Consider the following 10,947-nt stretch of genomic DNA (forward strand, 5'->3'; position numbering starts at 1 on the left):
GCATTGGAACTACCCTTGGAAGTTTTACAGCAATCCATTTTCATTAGGCCTAATTCCTGATTGGAGTAGCCTAAAATAACCCGCAAACATAAAAGTAAGTAAGTAGTAAGTAAATGCCGATAACATTCTGTAAAGTCCAGGGTTCCAAAAGTTGCAAACTGAAACAATCCATTTAGAGGTCTACTTTAAAAAGAAAAATGGGGATATAGGGAAGAAGAGAGAGAAGTGGAGCCTGGTCAAGAGAAGAGAACGAGCAGTTGCATATAGCTCCAGTAATTACTTTGACCAGACTGGTGTTGCTAAGGTGCAAATAATAGTCTAACCTCAAAAAATTGTGTGTTTATGTACAGTATAGGTCAGACATGGAAACAAACACCTTGCTGCAGTTCTTATGCTTTTTTACTAGATTACATTTTTGATGTTTTCTTTCAACATTCACTGACATCTATGATTTATCTGTATTTATTTTTCTAACCTGTGAGGTCATCACAGATATTTTTCAAATGAAAAAATTTGCATGTTATGTCAAGTCTCCAGTCACTATCAATCTTTAACTTTATCTTTAACATCAGTGTAAACTAGGATAATTAAGACAACTTTTCATCGGTGTGCAATGCCATAGACTAATACTGCCACACCAAAGAAAAAAGAATCGGGGGGGAACCAAATCATGTACATTACATTTGATAGACAGCAAGGTACAGTTCAAGTACAGATGCCAAGGGCGCATGGCTGTGTGGCTGTCATTTCACAAATGGGAACAAAAGAGGCAGGGCCAGCATTGTTAAATGGAATGAAAATAAAGTCTATAGTTATGCTTTATGAGTTTAGACTCATCCTTAAAGAGATACCATACAAAGGACTGGGAGCCAGCATTCTATTTGGACTGTGTGTCTCCTGCCGGGTGTTGCTCTGTGCATTACTACGATGACAATGCTGCACTTTCCACCAATCTAAATCCAGCACAGAGTAAAATAAAGCATAAACAGCACGAAGCTGGTTTTTGATTGGTTAGCGTTGTTACCATTTACAGCCAGGGCTGATAAACCGAAAAGACACATGGTAGTTTGTACTGTTCCTACACTATTTTTCATTTCTAAAATTACAACTATGTAGATCACACAAGGAAAATTATTTGTAGCCCCAAGTCATCCCAATTTTACATCCCAGCTTGATTACATTTTGGGCACACAAGCAACTGAAACAGTTACAAGTTTGAGCCATGTCTTTTAAATAATGTTTCCAGACCTGTGCTTACAGGAAAAGAACGTAATTATTACATTAGGAGGAGCTAGCAGGGGTGAGAGCAGCAGAAGAGGTGCTCAGAGATTAACTCACCAACTGGGTGTCAAGTGCTGGCTGCAGACTTTTTTTGGGGGGGGGGGGGGGGGTAATTTGTACCTGGAAATGTCCTGTTTGAGAATCAATACACACACACTTGACTTCACATCTGTATATGGTAAAGTTTTTGTTTTCTTGTTTTGTCCCCTTCACTAGGGCACTGTTGCTTTAGGCTTGCTCCTGTGGGGGTTTAGGCCAGGGCCATCTGTGAAGCGTATTGTGAAAATTGCTGTGAAATACGCTACATAAATAATTGATTGATTGATTGATTGATTGATAGATAGTTGAAATGCTTGAAAAGCAATCATAATGGCAGACCAAAAAATCCACCTATTAGAGGCCATTAGGATTCTGAGGGTGGGAAAGTTAATGGTCAGGATGATGATCTGCAGTAAAACAATGAACTGAACATCTTACACGGTGGCATAGTGCTGTACGTTGGTGTTCCGTCTACAGGGAATGGCTGAGCACGAATACATTCTAACACCAAACCAGCAAACCGTCGGACATGGTGCCATGTTCAGTGATGTGCTGTGCTTCAATTCATTCCAGCACAAGAGATAAAGGAGAGTGTAGAAGAGATGAGGGAAGATGCACACCCCTGGCGCATTGCACAAATGGACCGGTTCAGAGGTGGAAGTCTGATATGGGAGGAAATATAATACGGGTGGAGAAGGCCTTTAGGGTTTATTAATGAGGCACTGCAATGCAGTGCAGACGATGCACTCAGTCCCCCCATTGCACCTTATACCCAGCACATAAAAATGGGTTTTCTTTGCATGACAATGTAAGGATGCCCATGTGAAAAAGAAAGTGTGAAATGAGGCATTCGCCTGACACAAAATGAGGCATTCAACCTGACACACAAAATGAGGCATTCACCTGACACGAACCCAGCAGAGTACCTCTGCCATGCTCCAGAAGAGCGTGTGCCTGCTGAGATCCATCATGCTTCTATATAGGCTACAGTACCTGCTGAGCTCGCTGTGTGTGGTGATCATTGACGAGCACAAAATGATTTCTCAGAAAGAATGAACACCCTAGGTCTGCCAATGCAAGGTTGGTTACAATATTTAAAAGAATAAAAATAAGGAACAACAAGATTTTGAAATTAGACTTTCATTGCTTAATATCCTTTACATTATTTTCAGCACCATGATTTTGATTATGCTTAGTGACTTAACACTGTTTGTAGAGCCAAAAATATTACAGACCTTTAACAACAACGAGTCGTGTGAATGAGAGCCAGAACCAGCATTCCGGAAACGGTGTTCTGGCAATTTGGAATAAGGGCTATAACTGGAAGAGTATGTTATGATGACACAGCTTTAGGGCTAGAGTAGCTAAAAGGCTAGGTAGCTCCAGATCACATTCAAACAAAACCTGTGAACGGTCACCGTTGATAAAATGTATAACATTTTATAACATTTTGATTTTTATAACGATTTAGTTGTGACCTTCATCTCACTGCAACAAATGAATGCGTCCCTGACTTCTCATGGGCATAGAGCTAGATGAAATCCGGAGTAATAATGATACATCATTTCCATCCCCGTGTCAAACCACCCATTGCTTTGCATAGTCCACTTCCTGAATACACATGCAGCTTTTTTATTTTTTCTGTCCACTTTTCAGTCCTGCTAATCTTTTTTTTTTTTTGAGTGGTTTGTTTACCCCTTCAATGTGTCTCCACATCTCAGTTAACCATTAAAACTGGCTACCACAGCCCACACTGAAACCTTGAATAGGGAAAATTACATTGGAGCATTTAGCTGCAGAGTATGAATCACGGTGTCGTCAAGGACAGCGGCACAGTAGCGTGCTAAATGAAAAGGTCCGACTCAATCTGAACATTAAATGGAACCCCCACTAAAATGGCAGGAAGGCCTAACCAAATTACCAGCAGATGAAACCTTTAACTGCATTTGATCTGCAGGCGTATATTAAGCAGAGGGGACAAAACAAAACCTCACCTTGCTCTCATTCTTCATTGCATTCCACTGCCTCTGGTCAGATGAAAAAAAAATAAGCGCCAACTAAACTGAGTCAGATGAGGACAAACCATACATATATTTGGTCTTAATATTACACACTTTGCAAAGACCCAATAGAGTATTCCATAGAGAGCAAAATGATAAATAAACATGAAAAAAAAAAAACATGTTAAGACAGCAGATTAATTGGGTTGAGAAAAGTCTCACTGGGTTCAATAATGTTTTGCCCAATAAAGTGCAGCACTGACCAACACAGTTAAGTTGGAGACCGCTTACTGTTAAAGAACAAATAAACTGATACTATAAAAGTTCAACTTTACAGATACTAACAATGATGGCCCTCACTCCACAAGCTGTAAACATAATCAAACAAATCGGTTGGCTTCAAACCAATACAATCCAAATCTATTCTCAGTTCAGTTCTTAGGTATGTCTGTTTTGTATAAAAATGACTGGAAGCAGGGTATACCCAAAATAAAATCATTTTAGCTGAACTATCCAAGATATTATATGTATGTTTTTTGAAGCCATTTTGCTGCATGTTGTGTTTACAGCTTCTCTTTCTGACAATGTGGTGGGTGGAGAGATCCACTTTCTCCAAAGCCATTTGTGAGAAACAATATTTGTGAAAATACACATTGTTACATAAAGTCTTCTACAGACATAAAACAATTGCTCACATATGAGACAGGAGGTATGAATGCCAGTGGTTTACTTGTTTTGACAAGAGGTGAACTTACGTATTTATACAGTTCCCGAGAGAAACTGGATCTCTTGGGAGCAGGAAATCGGTGTTGATACCATTAATCAGTCTGTTTGTTAAAAAGTGATAAATTCCAGATAAATTCTACAAAAAATATTGATGCTCATACATGAAGATGAAAAGCAGATCTCTCAGAGCATCCCACTACTTAAGTATGAACTACCCACGGCATTTTAATTCTCAGCATTCAATGCTCATTCTTGTTCTCAGTCCATAATTACTACTCTCCGTATCCATATTAAATTACACGGCAACAGCCTACTTCAACCACACTATACGGAACCATGATGTTTGAGTCAGTTTGAAAATATTTGAAATATATTCTGCAATAAGAACCTTAAACACAGCTGCAACTGTAGGACAAGAGTAAGGAAAAACTCAATGCTTTAGTGCAACATTAGCTGAACCAGCTTTTAAAGGTTTGTGATTTTTGAGCTCACTTTCTTATTAATGTTCCAAACAGTTGATTTTGGTAAGCCTACGGTTTGGCCTATGTCATTGACTGTTCTTTTTCCTTATTTCTCATAATGGCTTCCTTGACTTTCATTGGCACAACTCTAGTCCTCAAGTTGACAAACACCAATAACAGACTCCAAAGACAATCAAAAGCCTAGAATCAAGACAAAATACTGAAAGCTCTCTTATGCCTGCACTAAGGAAGCAATTGAGCACACCTGACTAATCAGAAACACCTGTGACACCATTTGTCCCAAACATTATGACACCCTGATACGGGGGTTCTATGTATAAAAAGTGCTCCTATACATGGTGAAACCAAATGTATAAAAATGCCCTTAAATAAGAATGTGCACTTTAACCATTGTTTGATTACATATCTAAAATTGTGGCGTACAGAGCCAAATCAATAAAAATGTCTGTCTCTGTCCCAAACATTGGTGCTCACTGTATACGTTAGGAATGTGAACACACATTTCTGATCATTGACTAGTTGCTGTCTGAAAAGAGCAATTACAGACTAGTTGTTTTTTTAACCTTTTGATGTAGAATACCGTAAAAAAAAGTCAACAAATCTTCCTGAAAATTCTTCTGTGAAAACATTTATCTACAGTTTATACTGCATGCCTGCATCTAGTTACATCTGGGACATCAGTATCCAAGCATATTGAAACTAGGTTAAATGTGGCCCTCATTGGTCGAATTTAAACGGCTATAAACTTTGCTGGCCATTCACTATAAGTGGGCCTCCTCCTCCTCTGAATTTGTTCAATACTACCAGGTTTTTAATGAATATCCATTTTGCTTGCAATTAGGCTACATCAGTGCTTCAATGAAAAAATAAATCACAACCACGTTAGGCTAATAATAACGAAAGACTTCTGACCTGCAGTGCGTTTAAACAATCATTGTTATATCTTAAAATGAATTCTTTTCAACTACAAAAAACAAGAAACTTAATTTCAAAAATCAGTTCTGCCAAAATTTCGATTTTTTAAAACAGGGAATGCTATATTGTCAATTTAATACTATAAAAACTGGCAATATGAACTACATTAGGTAAACACTTAAGTTCTCTACTCTAGCTGACTGACTTTGTGCAACTGCAAAAAGTCACAATCTCTTGCAATGCAAGGTGGGAAACAGAGTTCTAAAGTATCAATATTCATGGGGAACGCCATGGAATGATAGTGACAACTTGAAATACATCTCCCATAATAAAGGCAATTTTCCTTCTGAGAGAAATCCAGTAGATTTAACATTAATAGCAGGGCAGGTTCATAAAATGCAGTACAACTTCTGCATAACGACGGAAAACTTTGCTTTGTCATTGTAAAATAAACTACTTTTATTTTATAAAAAGCTTTGATATATGGCAGTGATTTGAATTCATATTTTATTCCTAATGTTCAATAAATTGGAAGCACAAGAGAAAGTGACAGTATGTCTTGGTACCAGTTTATTTGTTTGTGGTACACAGCATTTTCCATTGTAACAAAGTAGCTAGTTGTTAGTCTCACTATCAGTTCACGCCACTGTCTCTGTCTCTCTACTTCCCTTTTGAGTTTGAATGCTCTGAGCATACAAAGGCCAATCTGTTACGTTCAACTAAAAATATCAATTTAACATATTGATTAATAATGTAAATAATGATTATCCAGGCTTCCCAGATTAGAATTCACATTTTGTGTGTCGTGATTTTCATTGCCCCATGGCAACAATATTCTTTGCCAGAGAATGGAGATTTCAATGCAGGCCGATATTAATTTACAAACATCACCTCTACTGTCAAAAGCAGGAGGAAACTAGCCATTTTAGTAAGAAATTTTCAGCAGCAAATCTGAATCATCCCCCAACATATTCATGTTTGGTCCATTTCAGAAAAAGCTTGAACAGCAGGCCTTTAGATAATCATATCAATAGCTATGCCTTTGACAACATGGCAGTTCCCCATTTAGAAGAAAGTGTGTTTGTCAGACATTACATAATTCAGCCACGGATGAACCCAACCCCTTCAGTGTCTTAATTTCAAAGCATCACCCAATCTTGGCCAGCATCTTCAATACTTGCTGAGAGAAGCATTTATAACTGAGTGGAACACATGTTGGAACTTGGACTGTTTGAATTTTGGAGAAGCATTTTTCTTATATTTGTTGTGGTTCATTGGTTGTGCTATTCCATCTTAGCTTTTTATGTCTATTGGTTCCTTGCACTGAAGCTGGATGTCGGGCAAACTTGTTGCAAAGTCTGGGTTATTGGTCTCTCTTTCTCTGTTGTCAATTTAATGTCTTGCTGACTGTTGACTTTGTGGTTAATTATAAGCAGTGAGCATTCACTATGAGTGTACGGTATCTATTTTTGTTCTCATTGCCACATTTTACTAGACTATTTAATAAGCTTATTCCATCTTAAAGCTGATATTCAATTTTGACATTATTTCCTTAGAAAATAATGTTTAAACCTGAAATAATAAGTTATTGATATATATTCCATTTGAAATTCAACTATATAAGCAAATAAAATAGCTGTAGCTTTCTTGGGAACTCTTGTATTTAAAAACACTGGCTAGATCTTCCAGGACCTTTTATATTTTTCAAGGAGCCGCACTGTTCTTAATTTGAAAAAGACCTCAAAAAGACTACCGTTTACTCCACAACTTGCTTTCTGTTATGAGGCAGTGCATTAGACAGTAAAACTGCTACCTTTATTTTGTTAAATAATTTGGCCTACCCTTTTATGTACCCTTCGTCTATACACTGGTGTCAACCATCAGCATATTTACACCTTGTTCATTTTTTGCATTTTCTTTTGGCAAAATATCTAGCTGTCTTAGTCATTGCAAAGTACTGTAGCTCTTACTTGATATACTTACAGCATATCAACACAGAAAAATGAAGAGGCGGGTGAAAAGGTAGTTATTCACTAGGTAACAGAAATAGTACAGCCTCACGGCTTAACATGACTGAATAAAAACCAAAAAATACATTATTATATTTTATGTTTGGGAAGTAGACGTGATGAAATGGGAGCTATTGCCGTCAACATTATTTAAAACCTATACAACAACTGTATTGTCAGCTTTTCTACACTGCAAGTCCTGCATAAAAACAGCATTAGCTAACAAGCCTGGTAACAACATGACAGATCTGAAAGGCAAGGAAAATGAACAAAGTGGGTTGAACATGGATATACTCCGTCTAGGCATGTTGGCCAGCCATTTACATTTTTTAATACAATAAGGATGTTAGCATTCACCATCACAAAAATAACATCACCAGCTACTGCAATGAGAAACTCCTGTACTGCTTTTGCTTCCAAAAGCATATCTAAAGTTTCATATTTGACACAGTATTTGATACAGCTCACAGACAGGTTGATGAAATATTTACAAACCCGGCCTTCAATATTACAATGGCAGCATCTTATGCAGACATTAAATTACAGCTGTCAACAACAAAATTATATGTTCAATTGTATTGTAATATAGGGGTCATATTGGTATTGGGTGACAATATTTTATAAAGAACTTACTGCTATAGGCCCGATGCTAAGATTGGATGGATTGTCTCTGTGATACAGTGAGACAACATACATACACCACAGAGACAATCCATTTGATTTGAAAATTTCTATGTAAAATTCATGACAATGCCATGCTCAAAAAGTAGCCTGCTAAGTTTTTTGGACTTCTTATCAATTAAGTAGTTTGAATGTATCATTTTAACCAGCCAAACTCATAAGCAAAGCTATACAGGGATTCTCTGGACTCCCTGATTAATAAAAAAGTAAGCAAATTGAAAGAATTTGTTATACAAATAAAATGTGTCACATTTTTTCTTTATAGGTTGATACTGTGCTCATATAGGCTACTTCTTGAATGAATGTGAAAACTTGGTTAAGGTGTTATAATGTAAAATAGGAAGGCATTGGCAACCATGGCCAGATTAATATTGGTTATTCATATTGAACACATTGTGCGCCCCTAATGTAGAATTTAAATTTCAGTCGTATTTCCTACAATACAAAGGTACAATGCACCAAGCAGACATATTTTGCAAAAATGTGTTTTTGCATCTGCTTTCTGAATATCGACTTAGTCAATCACTTAATAATATATTTGCATGATGTTTTGATGAGAATACTTCATCTTGTTGTAAGCTGCCTAGATGACAGATGGCAAGCAAAACTTCAAAACAGCTATTCAAGCTACTTTACCTACACCAGGAAATCAGAGGAAACGAAATGGTGAAATGCAGATATCCATACCCTAGGGCAGGCACGTAGCTATGATCGCATACAATCTCGTCTGCATTGGTTTTATGCAAACAGTAACCAATCTGCAAACCATCAGTTAAGACCTGGACTATGGTCATACTTTAGGATTCCGTCTACTTAGTGCACTCCACCCCAGGATAACTGAGTTTTCTATGCCAGAAAGACACACTTGATAAATAGAATGTACTGATAATATGTCGTACAAACAGAAAACAAGGCACGGATATAAACAAAAAACTAAAAATCGCAGTGGTCTGGAATACAACACGTCATTATTACGTACTAGTCCATAGACTGACAAGTGTCGCTCTGCCATCTGGCAAGCTAGTTGCATATCTTTGGCAATTCAACAAGCCAAACAGACAGACAGACTGGAAAAATAAAGGGGAAAATGGCAATCCATAAGCGGGAAAACCAGCTGCTCGTTCCGATTTCTCCACAAATAATCGAAAGATTGATTGCATGCACAAACTGCCGACGTTCAATCAGAGTTCGCCAGGTAGTTAACTAGGCGAACTAGTAGTATACAACAATCTGGGTAGCCATCTAGCCAGCTAATGATAATATGCTTCCTTAATCACCGTCCGCTAGCTGAGCTATACTGACAGCAACGGTGATTTAAGTTAGCTATCATTTGAAGCCCGCTGGGTGGCTAGCTAGCTACGTAACATACAACTTACAATAACATAACTGGCTTGATTTATATCTATGATTAGCGTACACTGACTAGGTTGTAGCTATCTGGATTATTTAACTGGGTAGCTTTATTATTCAAAATCTAGCTGGCTCTTGCTAATAAACAATCTAGACTATGCTATTAACGTTACACTGAACCCAAAGAGTAACCATGAAAGCTAGATGGATAACTAAACAATTGCAAACTAGCTTACTCAAGGCAAGGGATATTGGTCACATTAATTGTTAATATGTGCAATGCATGTGATATCATTTCTGATATCCAGATGGATTAACGTTAGTAATGTTAGTCAGAAGCCTTTGCTAGCAAGCTAGACATACTAGTTAACAAGGTCCGTTACCGTTAAATGGTTAAGTGGCTTACCGTGGTTTAATCAGATGCCCTAGCAAGACAGCTACGAATAATTCTTTCTCTCCACTCCTCTGTCTTTTTCGACACGGATTCCGCTCAGTCTATACGATCCATTTTCTTCACGGTTAGCTATCCCTCCACTGGCTTCTCCCTCGTCCGTCTTCAGTGAATTCTTTCAATCTCCCAAGCTGGCCGTGCAGATCTGTGTTAGACCTAAATGTCAGCAAGCTAAAAAGCTACTAGCAAACACTATCAAAGTGGGACGCGGTGTTCCTCCTCACCCGCTCCCTCTTCATTAAAACGTTGTTGTTACATCAGTCTTTCTGTAAGACCTATCTCTTATCTTATTAACAACCTATTTCTACCCCCTGTCTCATCCGTTTTTGTTCAGAAATTCAAGATGGCTGCGAGGGGCGGGAGCCGGCCGGAAACCGGAACAAAAGGTCAGAGCACATGAGGTCTGTTTCCGCTAAGGTCAAACGTCTTCGCTAAACTAGCGCCATATTGAGAGGGTCGTGTATCCTTGTCCTTTCCTGTTGGATAGCCATAGCGTTCAGATAGCAAAATTGTAAAATAAATAAATTAAAATTTTAATATGGGAAACCATTGACCATCTGTAATAGAAAACAAACGCCAATACACAAAAAGATGACTTCAAACGGATAGTTTTTACAATTTAGTCTTTCACCAGACACTTTTTGCCAAAGCGACTTACAGTGCATTCCACATGGTAAGCACACACCACAATAGCTCAGTCTAGATAGCTGTTACAATCAGCCTTGATATAGGTTAGATAAAAGAATGATGCAAAATATTTTTTGCATTAAACTTTGTCATGACCAGTTCAAATATGATGGCAGAAATTCACACTACATAAGCTATTACTACTGCTATTGCTACTATGATTACTAGCCTACTACTACTACTACTACTACTACTACTACTACTACTACTACTAATAATAATAATAATAATAATAATGATAATAATAATAATAATAAGAAGAGTAAAAATAAGAAGTACAGTAATGACATTGAAAACATAAATAGGAATAATCTCCCTGGAATAAT

The 10,947-nt window shown here is 37.6% G+C and overlaps 1 protein-coding gene across 9 annotated transcripts in view; it reads right to left on the reverse strand.

Moving 5' to 3' along the window:
* LOC118220207 (serine/threonine-protein kinase TAO2-like) overlaps positions 1-10,305 on the reverse strand; it is a 37,989-nt gene extending 27,684 nt beyond the window's left edge. For 5 of the 9 annotated variants that reach the window (XM_035403937.1, XM_035403936.1, XM_035403935.1 and 2 more), the window contains exon 1: positions 9,890-10,304. The gene's annotated coding sequence lies outside the window, so the exon portion shown is untranslated. Of the gene's footprint in view, positions 1-9,889 lie in introns of all 9 variants that reach the window. The other 4 variants (XM_035403931.1, XM_035403932.1, XM_035403930.1 and 1 more) reach the window with 2 other exon arrangements.
* Between the last annotated feature and the right edge of the window lie 642 nt (positions 10,306-10,947).

Source organism: Anguilla anguilla, chromosome 2 (assembly GCF_013347855.1).
Source record: "Anguilla anguilla isolate fAngAng1 chromosome 2, fAngAng1.pri, whole genome shotgun sequence".
In the NCBI taxonomy this organism is placed as follows: domain Eukaryota; kingdom Metazoa; phylum Chordata; class Actinopteri; order Anguilliformes; family Anguillidae; genus Anguilla; species Anguilla anguilla.